This window comes from Leptinotarsa decemlineata, unplaced genomic scaffold, assembly GCF_025532065.1.
Source record: "Leptinotarsa decemlineata unplaced genomic scaffold, Ldec_3_MD MMD2_tig00001719_RagTag_RagTag, whole genome shotgun sequence".
NCBI classification, from domain to species: Eukaryota; Metazoa; Arthropoda; class Insecta; order Coleoptera; family Chrysomelidae; genus Leptinotarsa; species Leptinotarsa decemlineata.
This window is the reverse complement of record NW_027412569.1, coordinates 2509520-2534161: the sequence shown is the minus strand read 5'-3', so window position 1 is coordinate 2534161 and position 24642 is coordinate 2509520. Positions and strand designations below refer to the sequence as shown.

General features: G+C 33.9%; 1 protein-coding gene and 1 long non-coding RNA gene across 2 annotated transcripts in view; both read right to left on the bottom strand.

The window, feature by feature from the left end:
• Nmdar2 (glutamate ionotropic receptor NMDA type subunit 2) overlaps positions 1 to 24642 on the bottom strand; it is a 521025-nt gene that overhangs the window by 476998 nt on the left and 19385 nt on the right.
• LOC111504389 (uncharacterized) lies at positions 7625 to 8782 on the bottom strand. The gene is made up of 3 exons (XR_002721997.2): positions 8625 to 8782; positions 8435 to 8572; positions 7625 to 8111 (listed from the first exon to the last, which is right to left on the bottom strand). It is a non-coding gene; the product is annotated as an uncharacterized lncRNA (long non-coding RNA).

Sequence of the window (24642 nt, the reverse complement as noted above, 5' to 3'; positions counted from 1 at the left end):
ACAATAAAACTGGAATAAAAATCAAATAGATAGTTTTCGCATAGGTTACTCATGAACATTTACAACATTTTATGACTTGGAGAGCAACTTGCATTGTCTTGTTGAAAAGTAATCATTACGTTTTCAGTTTACTATCGATACTATTGCATTTTACTTACTTTTCTTGAAGACTGAATAGATGCAACTCTCCTGTTTGAAGATCCACAATCAAACTATTCGCTGTACTGCAAATTGGACAACCCCAAATTATAAATGGTACACTGAACGTGACAGAATTATACTTTGATAATAACACCAACACATCATGCATTACACACGCGAACCTGCCACGTCAACCGCCATGTTGAATCAAATGTCGAATTTAACGCAAACGCAAATGTACCATGCATTAAGGGACAGCCGCTTTCACAGAGCTTATTCGACTGTCGCGCGCTACACTTCAATTGACCAATGAGAAACGTTTACTCCAATTATTCACTTCCCCATTTCTCTGTTTCCAGGATTTTTCGCTTTGTAATTAAATAATTTCAAATACAAAAAGATAAATTGGATGAGAATTAACCAATTTATTGATGCAATTGGTTCATTTATTGGCCCATTCAAATTTTTTTGTCGTTTCCAACAGTTGCTGTTGGAGCAATTCATCCAGAATCTTTGCGTTGAGTTCAAAAACTGGTTAACACTATCAGGGTTATATACATTAGGTTATGCATTCGATTAAGATCTTCAAATATTTTTGTTTTTAATAATATTGAATTATTTGAATACGTTATTATAAGATAATTCAAAATTCCATTGTATAGAATATTCCAAAATATACCGTGGGGACATATTCTAAGAATATACCATATGGTATATTCGATCGACAATATTCTTAGAATATTCAAGGGAGAATAATCCATTTATAGACATTCTATGCACATTCTTTCGGGAATAATCCTGCCATATTCATTCAAGCATATTCTATGAATATTCTAAAGGTATGTATATATTCCAAGAATATTCTATGAATATTTGGAATATATACGTTCGTTTTATGATATACAGGGAATATTCCAAGAATATCTAGTGCTGTGTGGGAGTAATCAAAATGTTGTTGGATGATCGCATTGTACACAGTAATTTCAGACTGTGGATGAATTATCAGAAATTCTTGTAAATAAATATAGTTTTTCAGATATTTTCACACATATAATCGAGATGATTGCCAAAAAGTAATAAATTATCTAACTGGAATCCAAGAAATTTGATACATAACACAATTTCAATGTTTCCATTATTGATTAGTAGATTTATTTCATTTAAATCAAGGTTATTTCATTTATATTTTGTTTTAATAATCATTCCTTTAGTTTTTATGTTATTCAGTTTCAATTCATTTGTCATGAGGTACTCATTTACATCCTTTAACGCGGCATTCATTTTATCAGTAGCTTTATCTAAGCCTGTATCGTAGCATGCCAATAGTGTATCATCTCCAAATGAATTTATAAAATCAACATTTGTAAACAAGTTAATGTCATTTAAGTATAAGATAAAAAGCAGAGGCCCTAAAACGCTACCCTGAGGCACACCTATATGTATATCCAATTCCTGTGAGATATTATTTGCTTTTTGCTTTCTATGGGATAAATAGGCAGATAACCATAGGTAAACATCACCATCAATGCCATAACCTGTTAATTTTATTGAAGAATATTACGATCAATTGTTTCAAACCCCCTCTTCAGATCAAGAAAAACAGCTACTACAAATTTATTGCTATTAACTTCTTTTTTGAATTTAGATAAAGTGAGTTGTAATGCGGATTCATAAGAATATTAAAAAAAAAATCCAGATTGATTATTTTTTGAAATTTCATTTTTTCAACGTTATCAAGTACCTGCTTATAAACAGCTAGTTCAAGAATTTTGTCTATTGGTGTAAATGTATTTATGGGTCTATATTTACTGGCCTTGATTGTATTGCTTACCTTCTGAATGGGAACTATAGAACTAACTTTTAAAGGATTTGTTATTTTAGAAGTTTGAAGAAGTATTTACAAGGTTTAAAATTATATGTCCACATGTCCAAAAATGACTTTGAGCATTTTGGAATTTGAGATCTCATGAACATTGTTTTTGTTATCTGAGGAGTTAGACGTAATTCATTAATTGTTAATATGTGAAACTTGGAAAAATCAGGAAATAGATTATAATTTTTGACTTTCCAATCTTGAACATTATCTATACTTTCAACAATTTGCTGAATACTAGTAATGAAGTAGTAGTTAAATTCGTTTACTATTTCAGTTTTATTATTAACAATATACATCTGGTTTGTTGAGTTAAATTCTTTACAGCTCTGAAAGTTTTGGCAATTCATGTTTATAAGCTTTTTTAATGTTTTCCACATCAGTTGAGAGTTATTTTCATACATATCTACTTTATCGAGGAAGTATTTTTCTTTTTTCCTCTTTAATAAATTTACTACATAATTTCTCTGTTTCTTAAATTCTTTCCATTTAACATTTCTATTCACCTCAATAGTTTTAATAAAATCCTTATATATCAGATCACGTTGTTTTATTTTATTATGAATTTTGTTGTCAAACCATGAAATGTTACAGACTTGAATTGGTGCAACTTTATCAATAACTGATTGACAGTTATTAAGTTAATTGAAATATATGACACTTACATCAGTTGAATTCAAATCCCAATCACATGAAATTGAATCTAGTTTTATTTTATACAAATTTCGCTCACTGAGCGAAATTTTGAATATTTGATTGCTTATATTTGGCCCACTTTTCAATCAAAAAGTTATAAAAACTTCGATATTTTGGCAAGGCTACCCACAAAAAGGCCGAAATAGCTTTCAAAAAACGATTTTTCTCATTATATTCGAATATTTTTTTCAAGTGTTAGAAATATTCCTAGTATTGAATTCTAAAACTATTTCAAAACGTTATTTTCAATCCTATCGACTCAATTCCGTAAGCAGAATCCTGCTATTGATTATGATGAAAATAGGCCACTGATTGAATAAATTCCATACGTTGCTGACTTCGATGAAGTCTCTGTATAACAATTACCAATACAAATTTGGTCAATTCAATGTCAGAAATCAGGAACGTGACAAAACCTTCAGTCACAAATGAACGTCGCGTCGTCTTCTGTTCACTCCACCGAAAAAAGCCGCTTTCGAAATTGGCCTTTGAATCATCTTGTATTTTCGGAACGAGTCAGTCACCCAAACATGATTTTGAAAAGGAAGAAACGGAATGTCGTGTGGAAACTGAATTTCATTCAGACAATGCTTCGCCTCAGTGCTGCCAAATTTGGGGTCAAATCTCGTCATATATCACTATTTTCTTTTAACATTCTCATTCTATTGTTTGAAATTTGAAGTTGCTAGTAAAAAATTGAGGACGTCAACAGCAGTATATAATACTCCAGCCACAAACAATACCCCTTCGTCATCCAATCTCCACTTCAAGAAGTTGGATGCAATGATCGAAAGAAAGAGAATTCATAAAAGAGAAGGAGTTGACCCAATTTGTAGTTGAATGATAAATAATGGCGTCACTTCCAACAGTGTCGCTTTCAACCCTTATTATGATGAAACATTTCCATTCGAAAATATTGATAGAGCACCAGTTTCTGTTATTAATGACAGTGAAACCAGCAGCATGGAAGGAGAACAAATTAGCATATTAATCAACTCATTTGGAATTGTCGCTTTGTTAACGTCTCAGAATCAGAGACTTAATGGAAGAGTAATGCAAATTTCTTTTGCATAATGAGTCCCATCAAAGTTCAAAACATGAAAAGTCGAGTGAATCATCATGAGTTTATTCTCGAAAAATAATTAATTTGATGAGATTACCTTGAAATTGGTTGCCCTTCAGAAGCATTTCACTCAACTACAATAGTTTAGAAAACTTTCATACAGACTCAGTTTATTGATATGTAAAACTTATCGATGACAAAAAATTAAAACTGTCAGACAAGTCCCTTTATTGAACATCAGAAATTTTCAACTTCCATTCAAGAAATTTGACAGATTTGAAATAATTTGAACATAAGAAAATAGAGAGATATTTTGAGAAGGACAATTTATATATGAAATATTTTTTTATTGAGGATTTTTACCTTCTACACAGGACAATTTATACTTGAAATAGTTTTTTATTTAGGATTTTTATGTTCTACAAATCTATAAAATAATCAGAATATTAAATTTTGAAATGAATACAAATGTAGAAACTGCATTTGGTGAATTAGCTTCTTGAAAAAAATGTAAATTGTCAGTAACTTGAATGTATGAAATTTGCATACAAAAATAAATATGTATCATCTGGTGACGTTTTAAAAACTATCCATTTTCTTTATAAAAAAATATTTAAATAAAAACATTGTAATTGACCCATGTTCTGGATTTCTTGATTTTTCTTTTCCATGTTTACAATCTGTGATAGCTTCCTCAAGTGCTTGAAGAAGCTATTATACAGCGAAACACGTCTCGCGTTTTTTGTGATACCCTTCATAGTGAAAATCATGCAATAAACTGTATTTATTAGTTAGAATATGTCTTCGTTGTTTTCTTTGTTACTTTTCAATTACTGAAAAATGATCACCTTTGAACACTCCATTCCTCAAAAAAAATTCGTGAGAATTTTGAAAATTGAAAATGTTAACGGGTATGAGATGATTTCCCCCTCAATTTTATGTGAACATACTCCCGTGGTTAGTGTGTCTGTAGTGTCGATGATAAAAATGAAATTATATCACAGGGAAAAAGAGATGGGTCTGTTTTTAGTCGTGAATCTTTTTTTTAAGTGGTGATCAACTATTCTTAGTGGACGAGTGTTTTACTGGGAATTTCGAATAGAGAATAATTGGAAGAAACTGACATTCTACAAATAGTTGACCTGCATGACCAACCGCATTTGAGAACCTAACTTCAGGACCAATTCAAGTTTTTAGTGCAGCACCGAAAAAAGCTATGCTAATTTGGATTTTGGAAACTAGTCAATTACCAGCCGGTAGCCAAGCGGTTCGGCGTGGGTGCTTTGTTCACTCACTCGAATTGACTGCCGTGTTGGTCGGTGGTTCAAGCCCTAGTCCGAACGATCGATCTTCACTTGCTACCGTCCAACCCGTGTTAGGAATCACACGTTAAAAGGTAAGACCTCGTTAATCCTTAGCTCGCACAAGTTTCGACTTCTGAGGGTTGTCGTTCGTAGGGGTGCGACAGCTGGTTAACGGAAAAACAGATTTTAAACAGATTTTAAACAGATTTAAACATCATATGGATTCAAAACAAATTTCGATCAAGGGCTTCCAAATCAAATCATTGAAACAAATGAGTTTTTCGTGAGGGGTAACTTGAATTTATTTTACGCTTAATGATGACTTTGCTATTGCCAAGTACATACTGTACTTGTTTGTCTCCATTATGATGAGTATTAATTTTCGACTCAAACCTTTCACAGGGTGGGAAATATTGAACAGAGACAAAAATTAATAAACTTTGCAACTCCTATGACCCAATTTCAACAGCTCTATTTCGAGTTTGTAGGAAAATATATATTCAATGTGATGTTATTCCGAAAAAAACATGTCTGGAATGAAGTAGTTTCATGTAGATGGCGCTGAATGTTACTTCGCAACGGTGGTACAATTTACCGAAAACATCAAAATCATCTGATGTAGCTGGATCACGATAACCCCACTTTCGAATTTTTTTAACGAGAATCACACGAGTACTTTTTTTTATTGCAATCTCGATGGCAACAGAGGTTGAAGCTAAAGTCGATTTTCGAGAAAAGCTATCGTACAAAACAAATAATCATAGGAAATTTAAGCTCAGGAGATGATTTTCTTTTTCTAAGACTGCAACACTGTGGCAATCTTAGTTATTATAAGAGGAATTTCCATATGATGCGGACATTACTGAAAACAATGTATATTATTATGCTTCTAGAATGGAAATAGACTCACTCCACCATAATAAGATATATTTGAAAAAAAAATTCGAATAAATATCGAAATTTATAAAAATTTTTCTTTGAATCAGCATTTTCTCATAGGTGACATTGTCCGTACCAATATACTATATAGCAAAATGGTTCCTACTTCATAATACAAGTAATATATTCACGAAGTCCATCCCAAACAACTACTTTATAATAACCAAAAATCCCTTATTTTTCACTCCATACTTCAACTATTCAAACAAATATCATATATAAAAGCGCTACAAAACATTATCATCTCATCAGTATGTTATTGAATAACTTTCAAAGACGATTCATTCACTGCATGAAATTACGGATTTCAGTGAAACGATATGATTCTGTCTCAATAACAGTTACTATAAAACATTTATACTACTAGTTGATTTGATCCCAGCCAAAGGAATCTCTTTTGAATTGAAAAAGGCAATTTTTTTTTAATTTGTAAAAAAAAGGAAGGTGTTTCAGAATACACGACCATAGCTCCATCTATATGTATGTTTGTTACTTTTTAACAAATATTCGGGTTTATTATGGATTTTAATCAATAAATTAACGTTTTTAAATAGATTTTTCATTTTTAATTATTATTTTCATTATCGGATACATTGGTGATTACTGTGGTTGATTGTTGGACCTAGACAATAGGCTTATAGTATGACAAATGAGATACACATGTTTTTGAATGAAAATTAGAAAGATATCTAGAGAAATCTGCATCAATTGTTCTAATACCTCTTGTAGAAGGTTCACCAAGAGGTGTCCATCTTTCGACGCGAAATCAACGTTGGAATATCCTGCTCAAATTAGTCGCAACGTATGATAAATTCCTCCTAATTCTTCGACAATAAATGTGTGCTCACTCTCTTGCCCCTACATTAGTATATGTAACGTAACTCTCTCTCTGTCTTTCTCTCTCAAGTTCCGTTTGCCTCGCTCGATCACACTTCCCGTAACGCATAAAGAAGTTTTATTTCGAAAAAACCCTTTCAGCTCTTTTTTTACCAATCAACATACACTTCACAACTTTCTATATAATAATGGAGATTTAGAAAGCTAGAAGGTTTCATTTACAAAAAAACTAATCTTTTCTGAGAATATTTCAACACATCCCGTTTTCTCTGTGGAACAGATTATGATATGTACTGAGTGTCAAACCATGTAGCGTTAATTATGTTGACCTCTACAGGGATATCACCATTCACATAAATAACGGTTATATCGTCAATCTAATATTTTTCATTCGCGTCAGGTTCATGAAAAGACATTCATTATTGTGATTCTAATTGAACGATGGATATACCAGAAGGTTCATCACCGTCATATTGTACGTTATCGTCATACTGATTCATGATGAGATACTAGGTACGTTTCTCCATTTATTCAAATAAAATGGAAATATGGTTATCAATACAATAAAAACCCAATTTGGCGGGATATTCAAATGTTGTATATAGTTGGAATATTCATTTTATTCAAATGTTTTTTGGAAATTTCAGCGTATTGTTTAGAGTCTCAAACTACACTTTATATTGAGTGTTGTGTGGACTCTAAACAATACGCTGAAATTTCCAAAAACAATGTAAAAATTATACTTAGAACAAATTCTTAACCACTGAGTATGGTTGTTTATCTAAACAATAGTTTATCACTTGGACAATAAAAAGAAGTGGACAATATCATCAAATAAAATGGCTATATATTTTTCAGAAGACTCCTTGTCAGCTATCAACTTCTGTAATGAATCAAAAAGTACATCATTTATACCTGATACCACCACAATTTCTGCTAGAAGCCTGGTCAGTGTTGATTTACTGGGTAAAGTGAAAATTTTTGAAAGAACTGAGTAAGACTTAACGCTTTGTTTGTATAGGATCAAAGCCAACAATTTTTCATCAAGTGTAAACCGTCTAAGTTTTTTTGATTTTTTGGATTCCCGCAGCTGACATTGAATAAGAATAGATCCATGGTATTCTTTCCATGGTATACTTTTTATGCAATTGTTGCAGTACTCCATAAATTTTTTTCTTTTTTGGTGTCATTGTATGCTTTGCAATCCCAGTTGATATCAGTAACTGATATGGTGACAATAGTGCACTGCCTGCATTACCTAAAAAAGAGATCAAATTTTATTGATTCAAAAATAATGTTATAACGCTAGTGTTATACTAAAACTGCATTCAAATAATTCTATCGAGGTGAGAAAGGTGCACTATGGCTATGCGCTAATTTCATACCAAGAGCTATTATCCAATGAACTCAGATTTCACGCATCAATTTTTGCCAATATGAATATGAAATTTTTGACAGAACTCATGTATATATCTCTATCCTTTAAAATGTAGAGTGTTGAAAAAGGAGAGTAATACAACTGACTCTGCACGAGTTCCACCAAAAGAATTCGATAAATGTCTGTATGTTTCTATTCATTACCTTCAATACTGTGAGAAGATTCGTTCAATTCTGGAATCTCAATGACTAACTCATTTAATTGATTACTTTCTTGAGCAGAACTATTTGAAGACTAAGATGTTGATGGAGTATCATATACATCATTCGGGCCTGTTGAACCTAAAAAAAAGTCTGTTTCATTCAAGTTTCACGAATTAAAATTCTTACTCACCAGGAAGATTGAGAGTTGGAACAGCGTTCCCAAATAACTTGTGAGACCAAGCAGGAATGTATTTTGCCTCAAAATGACTATCACACAACCTTCTAAAACCGTAACTTCTTTTGGATCCATTTCCATCAGTTCCAAGTTATTAATTACCAGTCCATTTCTTGAACCTATTTATATCTTTATCTGGATTAGGGAACGCATGTCTTATACTAGCTATACTTTTGCAATAAGGAACGCAACATTTGTTGTGGTAAACCATTGTAAAAAAATCAAAATAACGAAACAAATAATCACTAGGGTACACAGTCAGACAACAACACCACAGACCAACAAATCAGTCACATGACCATCTTTTATATATTATGCACATGTTCTTCTTCTTCTTATTTTTGACATACATCACAAACCACAAGAATATATGTGGGTCCGTGACATAAAAGCAAAGAACAAATTTACAGTGCCATCTTAAGATTTGTAATAGTACTAAAAAAGGGATTCAAGGTGAAGTAACCTACGTGAACCGTCTAGGGTATATGGTCTGTGATCTGAACGTAAACTAGCGGCCATTATTATAATGTGCAAAAAAAATCACCATTTTGAAATACTCAAGCGCGTCAGATTAAGATATATATGGTTCATCTTTATGTGTTAGACGTGCTGTCTCATAATCTGACTATTATCTAGAGGGATTCGCTTAATCTGACAAAAACAAAATTGTTTTTTATTTTTTTTATACATTGTACTTAATTAATCGAAAAGCTCAAGAAATAGCATGCAAATAAATAAGTATGTTTTGTTCTCCTTGAATTATTTCCTAAAATAAAAAATAAATAAATAAATAAAATGAAGATAAAATTGCTACGCTCGAGAATGTCGCCCTCCCCTTTCTTTACGTCACTCTCAAATTGTCAGATTACTGGAATATACACTTTTTAGGAGGTAATTAACTCACCCTTCCTTAATCTGACACGCTCGAGAATTTCTGATGATCAAGGTACAAGGTATCCCCTGTATATTAATCTGTTGCGCTTTAGTAAATCACGAAATCCCCGCTTGGGCTCCCCTATTATAAATGTACTCATCAGATAAAATATCTATACAAATAATAAGTATTTTTTCGAATTCATCCGGAATTTTTGTGTATTAAATTTTTTTGAAGCATTCGGTAGCTCATTGTAAAATTTGATACGTTTATAATAAATCGAATTTCGATCAATATTTGTTTTCATTTTCATCAATATCAGATTGCCTCAATATCTTGTTAAATGATTCTGGTGGTCACTACTGATTTTGACAGCCAAATTTGAATGTTTGAGCTTAATTTTGGCCAAATGAATGAAGGTACATAATTTCAATTTGTGTAAGGATGAAAAATCTAATAGTTTTTTGGTTCATACAAGTTGACTGTAGATTCCTAGTAGTTCAACTTGTATATAAACTTATAATATTTTGTTCTGCATTTTTTTAATCAGTTTCAATAAGGTGTTTGTTGCCATTTACCATACTGATATAAGATATTGAATTTTGGAATATACAAATGAAAAATAAAACAACACAGTCGACAAAAACATGATTATTCACTATGGCACATTCTCGAATAGTTCATTCGCAATATAATTCCTCCATCTCCCAATCTCGTACTTCCAACTTTTCGAATATATGCGAAAAAGTTGGTCTTTTTATTAGCAAGCACAATCGTGTATCTACTTTACGAGGAATATAACCTTCAAACACCCTTCAAAGTAGTGTAAAAATACCCACTTCGAAGAAGAGTATAATAGCGGAGAAAGGCATTCACGAATGTTCACCCTTTCTTTGAAGTGTAATTTCATGAAAACCGATTTACATAAGTACGATTGTTCTTGTGTTTTGCTTTGTTCAGGTGTACGCGATTCTCAAGATCGTTTTTGAGAGGCCTATTAAAATATTATTCTACTTATCGTTAGACAGAAAGAGATCTACCGGGTTTGTGAACAATATGGGTGTCACGTATTTAAAATCAATTGAGAACGGTAGTCGTGCATGTATTATTTCGTTAAAGGTATTTCGTTACATCGAGAGATGTTTTCACATGTATACCTGTTTTCTCTGTTTTGTCAGTTTTCCAGACTCTACTTTAAACTGTAATATCTCAGAGAATACTCACTCAATCTAACCGAAATAAGCGCCGCCAACGTAACACAAATCGAATAATTCCGTCGGTGAAGTCAACTAAGGTCGTTTTTGCCTGGTCCTGATTGGCAAAGGTTCTACCGGTGAGAAAGTTATCGAAGTTCTTGAAAGGATTGTAGTCAGTTGTCTAGAGGCTTGGGGAGTATAGTGTGTGTGAGACAAATTTCGAAGCTCAATAATAATAATGATATTAATAATATATTTATATAACAGTTAACCCACAAAAGGATATATCCTTGTGCATGGGGTTATACGGGAAACAATAATAAAACTATTGATTTTTTATATAGATGAGTTTTTTTTTTTTCATTTTTAGGTACCTATTCATATTTTTTCCATTGATCTGAGCGTTTTCTACAATGCACTACAAATATCTACAACAAAAAATATATTATATGTGTTTTGATGGGAACAATTATAGTGTTCGTTTCGGATGTTATTATATCATTTCTTTTTCTACTTATTAAAACACATATAATATATTTTTGATGTAGATATGTTTCAAATAACCATAAAATGGTTTCTTATTCGAAGTTCATTGTAGAAAACGCTCAGAGCAAAGTAAACTTTTTGAAATGGTCATCAAAAACAGGTTATATTTCTATTTTGAAAATAACAATTTCTTGAATCCTGATCAGTATGGTTTCCGTAAGTCTTGTTCTACTGTATAAGCAGTTGTTCGTGTGGTAAGAAACATTGTCGACGGCTTTGAGAAGGGTCAACATAGCGCTGTAACTCTGTGTGACTTGAGTAAGGCATTCGACTGTGTCTCTCACCACTTACTATTTCATAAAATGAATAAATAGGGGGTTAGAGGTGTGGCTCTCTCCCTTCTCACATCGTATTTACAAAATCTAAAACAATATGTCGACCTAGAAGACAATAGAACGTCTGATTTAGAGCCTATAGTGAACGGGGTTCCGCAAGGATCTGTGCTGGGACCTCTCCAATTTGTGATATTTATTAACAGGTTTTCCCTTTTCCTCATATTATTGACTATTCATTTACACAGGCACACATTTTCAATGTTAATTGGGTAGCTGCATCAGAGCTACTCAAAACTCAGGTACTCCAAATCGTGAAAATATATATACAAATCATTCTTCATGTAAGTTTTTCATTTTTATGGGACTCTTGTAGTTGCTTGTGTGTATTTGATAATGAGAATTTCGAAACGTTTGGTACAGTAACTTTGATCGACAGTCATCAATAATAGTTACTAGCTGAGTATTTTGACTTTGCTCAAAAAGTCGATTTCATTGGATCACCCTGCATACCGATTTCAGTAACTTTTGAAATACACAGGTTACTATACAGGGTGTTCCATCTCAGACGAGCCACCCCGTATATTTCTTATCCCATTGTGTGTGGAAAAAATTCCTGAAACACGTCGAATGATTTTGTTTGGGGGACATCTTTTGACGTATATTTTAGGCATGAACGAGCAAGCCCCCAATAGGGGGCTCCCCAACCCCTCAAACTTGAATAGGGGAGAAGGGTTGAGTGATACTTTGAAGGTCTTGGAAGCCTCTTTACAACGGTGTTTAAAAAACGTAAATTTGTTGAACCTTTCTCACCAAAAATCTATTTTGCAGCTCGAATGATCCACCTTGAATAATTTGGTTATTTTTACAATGTACAAAACCATTTTTATTGAGGTCTTTTTACAAATTCAAACAATCGTCAAAAAATTACATTCTTCAAAAATTTAATTGTGTTATCATCATGCTTACAATAAAAAAAAAACAAATCTGCGTGTTTAAATCCAATGTTCAAGTTGTCCTCCATTGACTTCCATATAATAATACATTATCTCAAACTAATAAATAAAAAAAAGCAAAACATTTCCTTATCTTGCCTTAATTTTTTTGTGCTTAGAAGGTGATTATCTGGTTGTAACGTATCTTCGATCATTTCAGATTTGAAATCAATCTGTTGAGTTACTACTTTGCATTTGATTTAAATACGCAGATTTGATTTTTTTATTGTAAGCATGATGATAAAACAATTCAATTTTTCAAGAATGTGATTTTTTGAAAATTGTTTAAGTTTGTGAAAAGGGCTCAATAAAAATGGGCTTGTACATGTAAAAATAACCAAATTATTCATGGTGGCTCACTCGAGCTGCAAAATTGATTTTTGGCGAAAATGTTTCATCAGAATTACGTTTTTCATACACCGTTGTAAAGAGACTTATAAGACCTTTCAAATAAAGTATCACTCAACCCCTTTCCCCTGTTCAAGTTTGAAGGATTGAAGAGCCCCCTATTAGGGGGTTGCTCGTTCAAGCCTAAAATATACGTCAAAAGATGTAACCCAAACAAAACGATTCGACGTGTTTCGGGAAATTTTTCCACTCACTATGGGATAAGAAATATACGGGGTGACTCGTCTGAGATGGAACATCCTGTATACTTTGTCAGAGGCTTCACTTGAATTCGGTATACAAAAAATCAGCTTGCTCACGTTGAAAATTGCAATGGGATAACTTCAGGTTATATTATCAGGTTCGTTTCAATGCTTTTTTGCTGAAGACGTATACATTTTTGTTATCCCGATAGTTTTTTACTGAATTTATTGCCATTTTTTTTCTAAATTGACGTGGGTAGAGAAATTTTCTCATCGGATCAAAAAATTTCTATCTTGATGGATCTGATGAAGATGATGCAAACTGGATAACAAAGACTGGGAGCAAAATTGCGTTGAAAATATGAGAAGTCATCAAAACCGACGCCTTCATTGATATCTAGCAGATTTATTTCATCTTTCATTATGTTTAGGGTGAAAATTACTGAACACAACAAGTTACTATTGCTACAATGACCATCAGATAAATAAGTTTGATAATATGGTTCATAATAATAATATACTTTATTGTCATCAAGAATAAATCTTGTGGATAAAGCTTATGAAAAATAATAACAAATGTGAATATAGAAATATAAAATATGAATATAAAAACACCCACAAAGAAGTAAAGTTGGAACATACACTGTACTTCAACGTCGAAATTTCGTATCAACATTGTTGTGTACAGACTTGTATAAAAATATCATCAACACTTATATAATACACATATAAACATATATACTTACATATATTACATAAATAATAGTTTGTGTCTGAAAGTTACTTCTTTGCATGATCTACACATCCATGTATAGAGTAACTTATTTTCAAATTGATTACTTCCTTCCTTTCTTTGGAAGGTTCCCTCATCCTTTTTTTGTATCAAGATGGAATAGTAAAAATCCAAAAACTTTCTTTCCCAAAAATTATTCACTCCTAAAAATATAACCCCTGTAATTCAAATAAATAAAGACTCCCATCACATCAGACAATCAAACATTTATATTCAAACAGGAATATTAACAAAAATCTTATATTACCTATATTCAAATATGCACATTTTTTACGTAAATTCATCATTATAGAACTCTTGCAAATTATAATAGGGCCATAATTGTTTTTACTCTTATTCCAAACATTTTGTTGATCAAATTTGTCTGTCTTATATTTGAGGGCAAGTAATTGAACTTATCGACCCCATTGTAATAAATAGAATTCCTGACCAAATTTTTTGAAAGAATTGTCAATTTCAACGCGATGGAACGGATGCTATATGAATTGTATGAAGCCTCAAGTAGGAACAAATTGTTGTAAATGAGGTAGGAATCAAACCATCTCCCTGCACCCGTATTGGTGAATTTTTCCCAGCAAGATCTTATGATCAACGCAATCAAACGCCTTAGATATATCACAAAAGACCGCAGCTGCTACATTACCAGAATTATACTTTGAATAAACATCATAAAGAAATGAAAAGACTAGGAAAATAGGTTGTATCCTGTATCGCAATTTTCATCGATATTATTATATTTCATCCTGTTAAGTTTATGAGAGGAAAAACGTCATCATGATAAACACAGCATTTTCTGAAAACGTTTGTTTGAAGGCGGTTGACAATGTTTCGTGGTGTATTTCATCAGTTAGGACTTCCATTGTCTAATATAGATAACATAAATTGATTTGAAAGAATCTGTAAAAAAATTAAAGAAATTAACTGAAAAATAACAATTTTATCCAACAAAAAACTGATATTACAAAGAAATAACACACAAGCAACAACCAAAAAAAAATTTAAATATTAATACAAGATGAAAATTAAAAAATATTATTAATTAGAAATGAAAATTGAAAATTTGGAAGTTTGGTATATTTTAATTTTCAATTTTCATTTCTTGTTAATGATATTTTTCAGCTTGTACTAATATTTCAAATTTTATTTTTTTGGTTGTTGCTTGTATATTATTTCTTTGTAATTTCAATTTTCGTTTAATGAAATTGTTATTTTTCGGTTATTCTTTTTTAATTTTTTTCACAGATTCTTTCAGGGATTTCAAATCAATTTATATTGTATTAGACAATGGAAGTCCGAACTGATGAAATTCTCGGAAAACTTCAAAGGAATGAATGAGTCATATAGCTCTCATGGTGCAGAAAAAAAATTATATAACACGAATACTCTTGGTCAGATTGAAGTGTGTTGCCTGTCTTACTTACAAGGTACTTACAAGGTATTCCAGATACTTTTGGGCTCTCTATCAATGCATTTTTTTTCGTAATTTTCTGGGGCTAACTCAGATAACCATTTGTCATGTCATATTAATATTACCATAAATTTTAACAACAACAACAAGTGTTAGGAAAAGTTAAGTGCCAAAGATGAATTTTTCTTTTTCTCATATTTCCATTAAAATTAAAAACTTATCAATCTTTGGTAAATCCAACAAATTATTTTTCCTGTCAAACTACAGTTCCAAAATCATATCATGAATTTCATCACATTAATTTTCATCCATGTCATACTCAATACTCTTGAAGTCCTGAGCAAGCTCGAAATCGAACCGTACCGTAATTGGAATTCCACTGTAATCCATATGCATTAATACCAATATTTGAATTGCCATTGTGTTGATATTCCGGATATGAATTATGAACAGAATCATCATCGAAAATTTGGACGATAAACCAAAACCATAGAGGATAACGTACAATTATTGAATTGTTCTGAATTGGAAGAACATTTGATCGTACGTCAAAAGTAAACCCTGCTCAATCCCCAACTCGTACAAGTTTGCACTTTTGATAACTGTTGATCTTAGAAAGACCGACAACTGATCAATGAACAACTCGAGAAAACTCCATTGTAACTTAATTTAACCCATTATTGAATAAAAAAACAAGAGTTTTCATCGCACAAAAAAATGCAATCGATTCAAACAATACGTGACTATAGTGACAATTGAACATTGCCAATGTTTCACATAACAAAACTATAAAACTCATCTCAACATGTGTTTCAACAACCGAGTTGGCGTCATCAGAACGTGAACTATACTAGTTCCTCAAGTATTACTTCGCCTATTGATATTCAACTGGATTGTTTTACAGTTCCAGTCACACGTCTTTAATTTTTTCAGAACAATTTTGTGGAAACCTTTCTGGTGAATGAACGAAAATCAAGTTCATTTCATCGTTTTCTGGAGGAGTCGAAATTCACTGTAAATTCACGTTTTTAAATAAATCTTCGGCCATGTTCATCACACTTGCTTTCAGCTATGTGTCTAATAACAATTTTTTAATAATGTATTTGTCGCCTTTTTTGTTGTGGAAAATGATGAAATGATAGCATCTGACGAATATATTTGTTTACATTAAATTCCAGACCCTTTCAGGCATTTTCATCACCCAGATAACTGATAATTGTAGCTCCTCATTATTTCCGATTCCATAAAAATTTTTTTGTTACTTAGGTATTGTTGACTTGAATTTTGGAATTTCTTCCAGACGTTTCGCTGGCGCGCGTGGCTAGCTTCTTCAGAGGTTTATATATCCTGAACTATTTCCGATGACAAAATATTATGGCTGCATAAAGCATACTTATGGCAACTCAGGTAGTTTAGTATGTTAATACCTGTACCTGGATTAGGTAAATTGCATAAAACATGTTTATGTTGACTCAGGTAGTCTGGAGTGATAATACCTGTACCTATTCAAGTTGACTCACATAGTCTGGTGTGATAATACCTGTACCTGGATTGAGTGAATTGCGTCAAGCCTGTTCATGTTGGCTGGTTTAATAATACCTATACCTGAAATAGGTGAATTGCGTCAAGCATGTATACCGACTCAGAGAGTATGGTCGGATAACACTTGTATCTGGATTAGGTAAATTCCATCAAGCCTATTCATGTTGGCTAAGGTAGTTTGGTGTGCTAATACCTGTAGGTACCTGGATTAGGTAAAATGCGTGAAGCATGTTTATATTGACTCAGATAGTCTGTTGTGATGATACCTGTACCTGAATTAGGTATCCTCTCAATCTTAATCATTTTCATTAAGATGATCACTTGGTGATCGAAAACCGTGTCGAGGTGTTAAAATAACGGTGTTGTGGAAAACTTTAGTAATATTCATGGAAGTAGTTGTTTCGAAAGTACTTTTTCTTTCGTGTAATCCAATGTTTTCATGAAAGTAGTTGTTTCTAGAGGACATTTACTTGTATATCCAGTTAGTATCTGAAAGTAACTTGAATGTATGATCTATATATCTTTGTGATGAATTCTCTTCTTCTTCCTTTTGGAATGTTTTCATTTTTGTACGAGGATGAAGGAGTAGGTAGCCATAGTCTTTCGTTCACTGAAATTTTAATTCCTAAAAACTCTTCGAAAAAATCCAATAAGTGTCGAAATGCACTTCCAATACCAAAACATCTTCTAAATTTCTTTCGGAAAACTTGAATCTTGTCAGGAAGAATCAGTTCATTATCAAAGGAATGACTCACAGAATTTTGCATTTTTCTTGCCTAAACAATCCTCATTGAATTTTGATTCATTAGTCAAATCAATAACTGATTCATTTTCGGAATCTGAAACACTTCCATCATCCTTTTTCTTTTGATAATTGAACTGTTAGTCTTCGTCAGCGAATTCCGTGAAAAAAGTTTGCCTCACTAAATTTACAAATTTACCTCCTAATGAAGGTATAAGATACGTCTTCGTTATTAGCTCTGCTAGAACAACTTCAACAGTATAGTAGGAATCCTATGTAACTTCCTAATTTGAGGTTGAGCAAGTTGAATACAAAATCATTATCCAATATTTTACATGTTCATGAATTTATGAAAGGCTTTCAAAGTTTACATGGGGTTTTTGATGGTTGTGAAATAACAACGTACTGGAAGTTAATGAGTTAAAAATTGCATCTACTCAAAAACCGAAGAATCATTGAAGTTGATGTTGAAAATTTCATTTTATTTTCTCAAATTGAAGACACCATTTGTGTAAATATATGTTTCCACATCCTTTATTCCTAACAGATTTCTAATACATTTTTTGTCAGAAGATATTTATAATATGCTAGTACTATACTGCTTCTTCTTCTTCAGCTTGATTATGGTCCCAGCTTCCAGGTAGCGCTATTATGATCAGTACTCTTTTTATTATATCAAAAAATATAATATAAACTTTGTCCAGGGAGTGCAGAAGTCTTGTTTTACGCAATACTGCACCCCATTTTTATTATTCCAATTTATTATTTCTAAAATGCACGTCTATCTACGTCGGACATATACATACATATAAATTTTACGTCTTTTTCATTAAAGATTATTAATTGCAATCCTACTCCCACGTGGACATCCGGTCCACCCCGGCCTCCAACTGGCGTTAATGGGAGCACTATTTATTCAAATAAACTAAAACAATGTTTATAATCACTTTTTCAACTTTTGCATGCACGTTAGAAAACGGCGGACATACACAACATGAGTTCCACCTCCAACAGTAGCGTCCGCGTACCTTATTTGTGAACGGTCGCTATCGGCACGTCCGCCCACCACCATGTCAGAAACGAAACTCATACTATGTTCCAATGTTTTGACAGCATCAACGAACTTAGGCGTGCGCAGCGTTCTAGAACAGTGCTTTCAAAAAATTGTTCTACAGCGCCATCTAGTGGCGACTCACAGAAAAATGTATAGCCTAAAAACCTTCTCTATGAAAAATTACTTATACATGACAAGTATAACCAACCAACCAACAAACATCCATTTTTATATATAAGATTATTCAAATCAGAATTTAATATTTCGAGAACTATTGAGTCTCAACACGAATATTCGAAATTCTCATGACTAACAGCTTTGTGCAAATTATGTCCATCGGACTTGAAACAATTTCAAATAATATTTCCAAAATTAAATATTATTGCAGTACAACCAAAAAATGTATTTCTCCATATGAAAAACATTAAGATATTTGAGTCGAATTCGCAAATGTAACCTGAAGAGGACATATTTTAATTCAAGTATAACACCACCCGTGTACATACTGTACATTCATGAGACTACGCTTTTTGTCTCTGAAACCGTTTCATAGGTATAAGATAGATACATTCGTTCAACCACGAAAATAGTCTGGATATTCCTACTCACGCGATAAAGACATTCATAAAATCTCCGAAACGTGTACAAAACATGTAAAGCGGCACGTTTTACTTAAGTAATACAATCCAAATCATTACGAAATATTTCGTACTAACACTTCTATTCTATGTTTTTCGTTAGACTTTACTTCATCAACTTTTTTATTTATTAAAAGTCTCTGATCGCACTGCATGGTTTCCATACCAATTTGTTTTCCAGTTGAAATCTTATAATTATTGTTCTGGGCGACAAAAGGGTAAGAGAAAAGAAGAAGATCAACATCTTACACAAAGAGAATGTTACATTTCATTTCTCCCCTTTTCATTTTTTATTTGCGAGACAATCGGAACACAAAGAAGCTCTGTGACCCTGGAGGATCTCTACGGGCTCTGAAGGGTCTGATTGAACAGGTGGTAACATTTCCTCAGTTTTGAACTGAAATCGATTCTATGTGTGAAGGAAAACAATTGAGAAAGGGTCTTTTTCTCTGCCTGGACTCATATAGAGAATACGTAGTAGTTATTTAAGTAAAGCTTGAAATCATGAAAAGCATCCAAGCATAAGAATCAATGAAAGTGTAAAAGCCATCAATTGCAGAAAAACAAGTGGATGCATGAAAAGAGGATTGAATTGGACACAACGTGTCTGGCTATACTGTAGTCCCGCATCTCAAGAAGTCTGTTTGGGGGAGTGTAAAACAAAAGCCTTGAGTTTCCTGGGTGGTTTATGGAAATAGGATTCCGATTAGAAATTGTGAGGTTCAGTGCATTAAACCTAAGGGTAAGAACCTAGGGGTAAGACCTTATTTTCCCTATTGAAGAAACTATTGGAAATAATAGAAAAATTCAGATTATGGACAGTGTGATTTTTTTATACAGGGACAATTTATGTTCAATAGTGATTAATCAGTATTTTTGTTAATTCAGTAATTTCAAAGTTGAGGATGCAGAATCATATCAAAACTTTCGGGTAAACCATATTCCTTATTTTATTGGTAAGTGTCTTCTATCCTAGTGTAATCAATAAGGTCAACAGTGAGAACCGACCTGCGGCTTCGACTTTTAAAATCAAGAGCTAGTCATTCCGACTGGGCACAGGTGTCGCTTTCTTGCTCTTAATCAAGAAACGAATATGAAAATTGTACAAGAAATACAGGGACTGCGTCGATAACTATTGCAAAAAATATACATAGGAAAATTGAGTAAGTTGAGTACAGTTTGAATAATTTCCATGATTCGAACACTTCCGATTTTCTCCAAAGTGGACTCTAACTGTTTTATTTCTATAAAGCATTCTCTTCTCATTGGTTCGGATTTCCATTATCTGATATGATATAAATTGATTCGAAATCCCTGAAAGAATCTATGGAAAATTCAAAAGATTAGCCAGAGTTTGAAACTCTGGCTATTGAAGAAGCTCCAAGTCTAGTTGAGATACGTGAACGACACTTTCATAATATGGAACAAGGGAAATGCAAAACTTGACACCTTCCTGAAGCACATCAACAACGTAAGTCCTTCCATTACTTTCACAATGGGGAAGGAAGTCCACAACGATTTGCCCTTCTTAGACGTATTGGTGAAGAGGATCGACACCAAATGGAAAACATCTGCATACCGAAAACACATTCACACGGGACAGTATCTGAACCAGGCATCCAACCATCATCAATCGACTGAGAGAGAAATCATCAAGACTCTAGCAGATCGTGCTTTCGGGCTCTGTTATACAAAGGAAGGTCTTGAAAAGGAACTAGGCATCATCAAAAATCACCTTCAATGGCATGGTTACTCCAAAGTGATGGTGGAACAGACTTTGGCTAAAAGACAGCAAGATCCTAACAAGGAAGAAAAGCCACCACAACCAGTACTTGTACTTCTCTTCACCAGAGGATTGTCGGAAAGAATAAAAAAAATTGGGTCAGATCTGGGAACACTATCCGTAGCAGCTTCACGAAAACCAGGCCACCAAACGCGGACTGCGATTCCAAGATTTGCATTTACCGTACTCGCTAAGAGGCCATTGAAAGTTCGCATTGCAGATCACAAGAAACACACACAGCGAGGAGAAACCAACAATTCAGGAATAGCAGAGTATGTTTGGACTTATCAACACAACATCAAGTGGTCTGAAGCTAAAATCATCTACAAGAAGGAACACTGGCTGGGAGAAAGTTCGAAGAAGCCGCATATATGTTGTCCAACAACGCATTTAGCAAAACTTGCGTAGAGATACGCAACATATGGAAATCTATGATCAAACGGAACACGACCAACTACAGCTAAACGATCAGCTCCCGAGAAAACCGATGAAGCGGAGAGGGGGAAGAGGGGATAGGTGAAAGCACTCTAGGTGATAAGCGAAAGCTTGGAATATTTAAATTTTCATTTTTTGTTAATAATTTTTAATTTTCATCTCGTGTTAGTACTTCAATTTTTTGATTTTTTGATTGTTGCTTGTATTTCATTGCAATTTTGCCTTATAATAATTGTTATTTTTCAGCTAATCTTTTTGATTTTTTATAGATTCTTTCAGGAATTCCAAATCAACTTATATCATATTATACAATGGATGTCCGAACTAATGAAATGCACCACGAAACATTGTCAACCACCTTCAAACAAAAGCATTCTATATTCTACTACAGATATAGATTCTACATTGAATTCCAGATCTATTTACACACTTATTACTTTTCTCGCATAGTTTTTGAATTATTCAACAGCATTTTTCAAATTGAAGATCCCATTTCTATTATATTCCTTGTTTCTGTTTTCCATAATAATAATAGTAATATTCATCAGAGATAATGTTATCCATGATAATAATTATATTGTACTGGTGATATCAAAAATAAAATGAAATTTAATCTGAAAAGGATATGTTTTTAGCTTGTTCATAGAAATATATCATTTCATGCCTTCGTCAAAGAACTAAGATAAGAACAGTTCCATAACTAACTTCCAAACCAATCGTCAAACTTCTATGAACGAAAACTCTCAAACACTCAAACCTCCAACTTCCAAAGTTATCAACAGCAAGAAATCAAATTAAATCATTCCACGTTCAACGGACACAAAATTTTATTATCTGATGCTCATCCCAACTCGCCGCTATAACGAAGCAGTGTAAAGGTAAGCCAAGATATATATTTTCCTTTGTTCTTGCGCTTGTTTATTTTTCCTCTACATCACGTCAACAACACGTTTAATGTTAGAGTATAATTCATTTGGCTTCGCTCGCTCGAAATTTCAATTTATTTCTCCTGGTCTGGACACGATCCTAACATTTAATTGAAGTTTATTGCAGGAACAATGCAGGGATGGTAATGTCTAACTGAGTATTCGAACATCTCTAGAATAACTTCAACAAATCTTGAGGGACTATAAAAGACGAAGCTTCTTGGCTTTCTACTTCTTTATCAATATGTATGCACCCCAAAGGTCCGCCCTGCAACAAAGGGCATTAGAATACTTCTGCTGGCTGAGGTATCACCCTTGGAGGCAAGAGTCACACTGAATGAGGCGCTTCAGCCTGAGCTTGTAATATAATGTTTGTGATATTTTTTCTGTCCGTAAGGACTCTGAGTCCACTCAGTATCACTGAGAGAAGCTTTGAGCCCATTCGTCATAGGAAACCTTATAGCAGGCTCTGTCTTGATGGATATCTATTCCACAGTACCTTTTGAGATCCTTTACAGGCCACGAGGCCATGAGAATTCGACCCTAGTTCTAAAAGGAAGGTGGTCTTCAGCTAAATGGCCCAAACTATCCCCCTTCAAAATTAGTTCAAGAGCAATATCTTCCCAGTTCTCTATTCCTCAATCTTATTGAAGTTGGTTGTTCAGCCTTCAATTTTGATGCCCGCAGGTAGGGACCTGCGGGCATCAAAATTGGAATATCGTCAGTAAACCATTATGACTGTCTCAGATTATATTTCAGATGACGGTTCACAGACACAATTCCAGAACTGCATAACAGGCACGGCATTTATTGGCTACCTGAAGGATCAAGACAACGTCTCCTAGCTAGTTGGTAGGCGGGTTGACTGTCCTTGTTCATCTTTCACTGTCTGAACCACTGTGCATGCTGTTTTTGGCGAGTGCATTGGCTTGGGATGTGAGGGTTAAGAAAACCGACCATCGGACGCTTACCCGCTGGATACGGGAATGACAAAATCACTTGTGGTTCTGTTATTTCCTAATTGAATGGCATTCCAACGATGGCTCAATCCTAAGGTGTGTGTATCCCTGCCAAGAGGTTGAATGGCGTTCCAACGATGGCTCAATCCTAAGGTGTGTGTATCCCTGCCGAGTGGATGTCACTACGGAGCCTTCGAGATACCGGGCGCCCTCTCGTCGTAGCATCGCCTTGTCACAGTGATGCGGTGCTATGCCGTGATTGACCTTGTTTCTCTAGCTACTCGTGGGACTTTTTTGGACAGAGTAAACTCAATAATTATTTCTGATGCTGAGTCTTCAGAGGAGATGGATGTCGAGCTTACGACTCCAACTGACCTCTCTGTAAATTTAGATCAGAAGCGAGTCTACAAAGGAGACAGATGATGAGCTCATGACTCCAACTGACCTCTTTGTAAATCGGATCAGGAGCGAGAGCTTCTCAACTCTCCAACTCATTATCCAATAACTGGACCTAAAAAAAAGGTTTGGTGGTGCAGCCAGGAAACGGCTGAGTCGTCTCTTCAAGAGTGGGGTACCTTATGAAACCACCTTGCACCAAATTCTTGAGTGGCGTACGCAGAATGTATCTCAGGTGGAGAAACAAACCTCTCATGAGTAGGTTAGCAAACGTTTGCGCTCAAGTGATGATTCACCAAAACCAGAGGCGAAAAAGCCCTACACGGGTGAATCTAAGGCATCGTCAGGTGTAGCTGACGTGCAAAAACCCTCATATGGGAAGGTTGTCGCGGGTATCAAGGTGGGAATCTTGCACCTTGACTATCCGACTACCTCATTAACGATGAAACAGCAGAGCATATACTTTGTGCCTGGCCCGCTGGAGACAAAATCAGGTTCTTACAGTTCAGTAGAGCCGTACTCTTACCATCTGACCTGGGTTTATTTGATCGAGTATAGGTGTGAGCTACATTAGAAAGTTGGTATACTTAGTACCCTGTATATTCATTACAGAAGACCAACTTCCCAAGCCACGCTATTCTATTGCTCGACAACCAAACGAAGATAGTCGCAGACTGAACGTCCATCAGATCGTTACTAGATTGAAGAGAATGTACCATCTTCTGTCGATGTTGGAGTTGATTATTTTTAACAAGGCCTCTAAAGTTCTGATATCAAGGTTTACACTACTTACCACCGACCGAATCAAGTGTTCAGCATTCTCG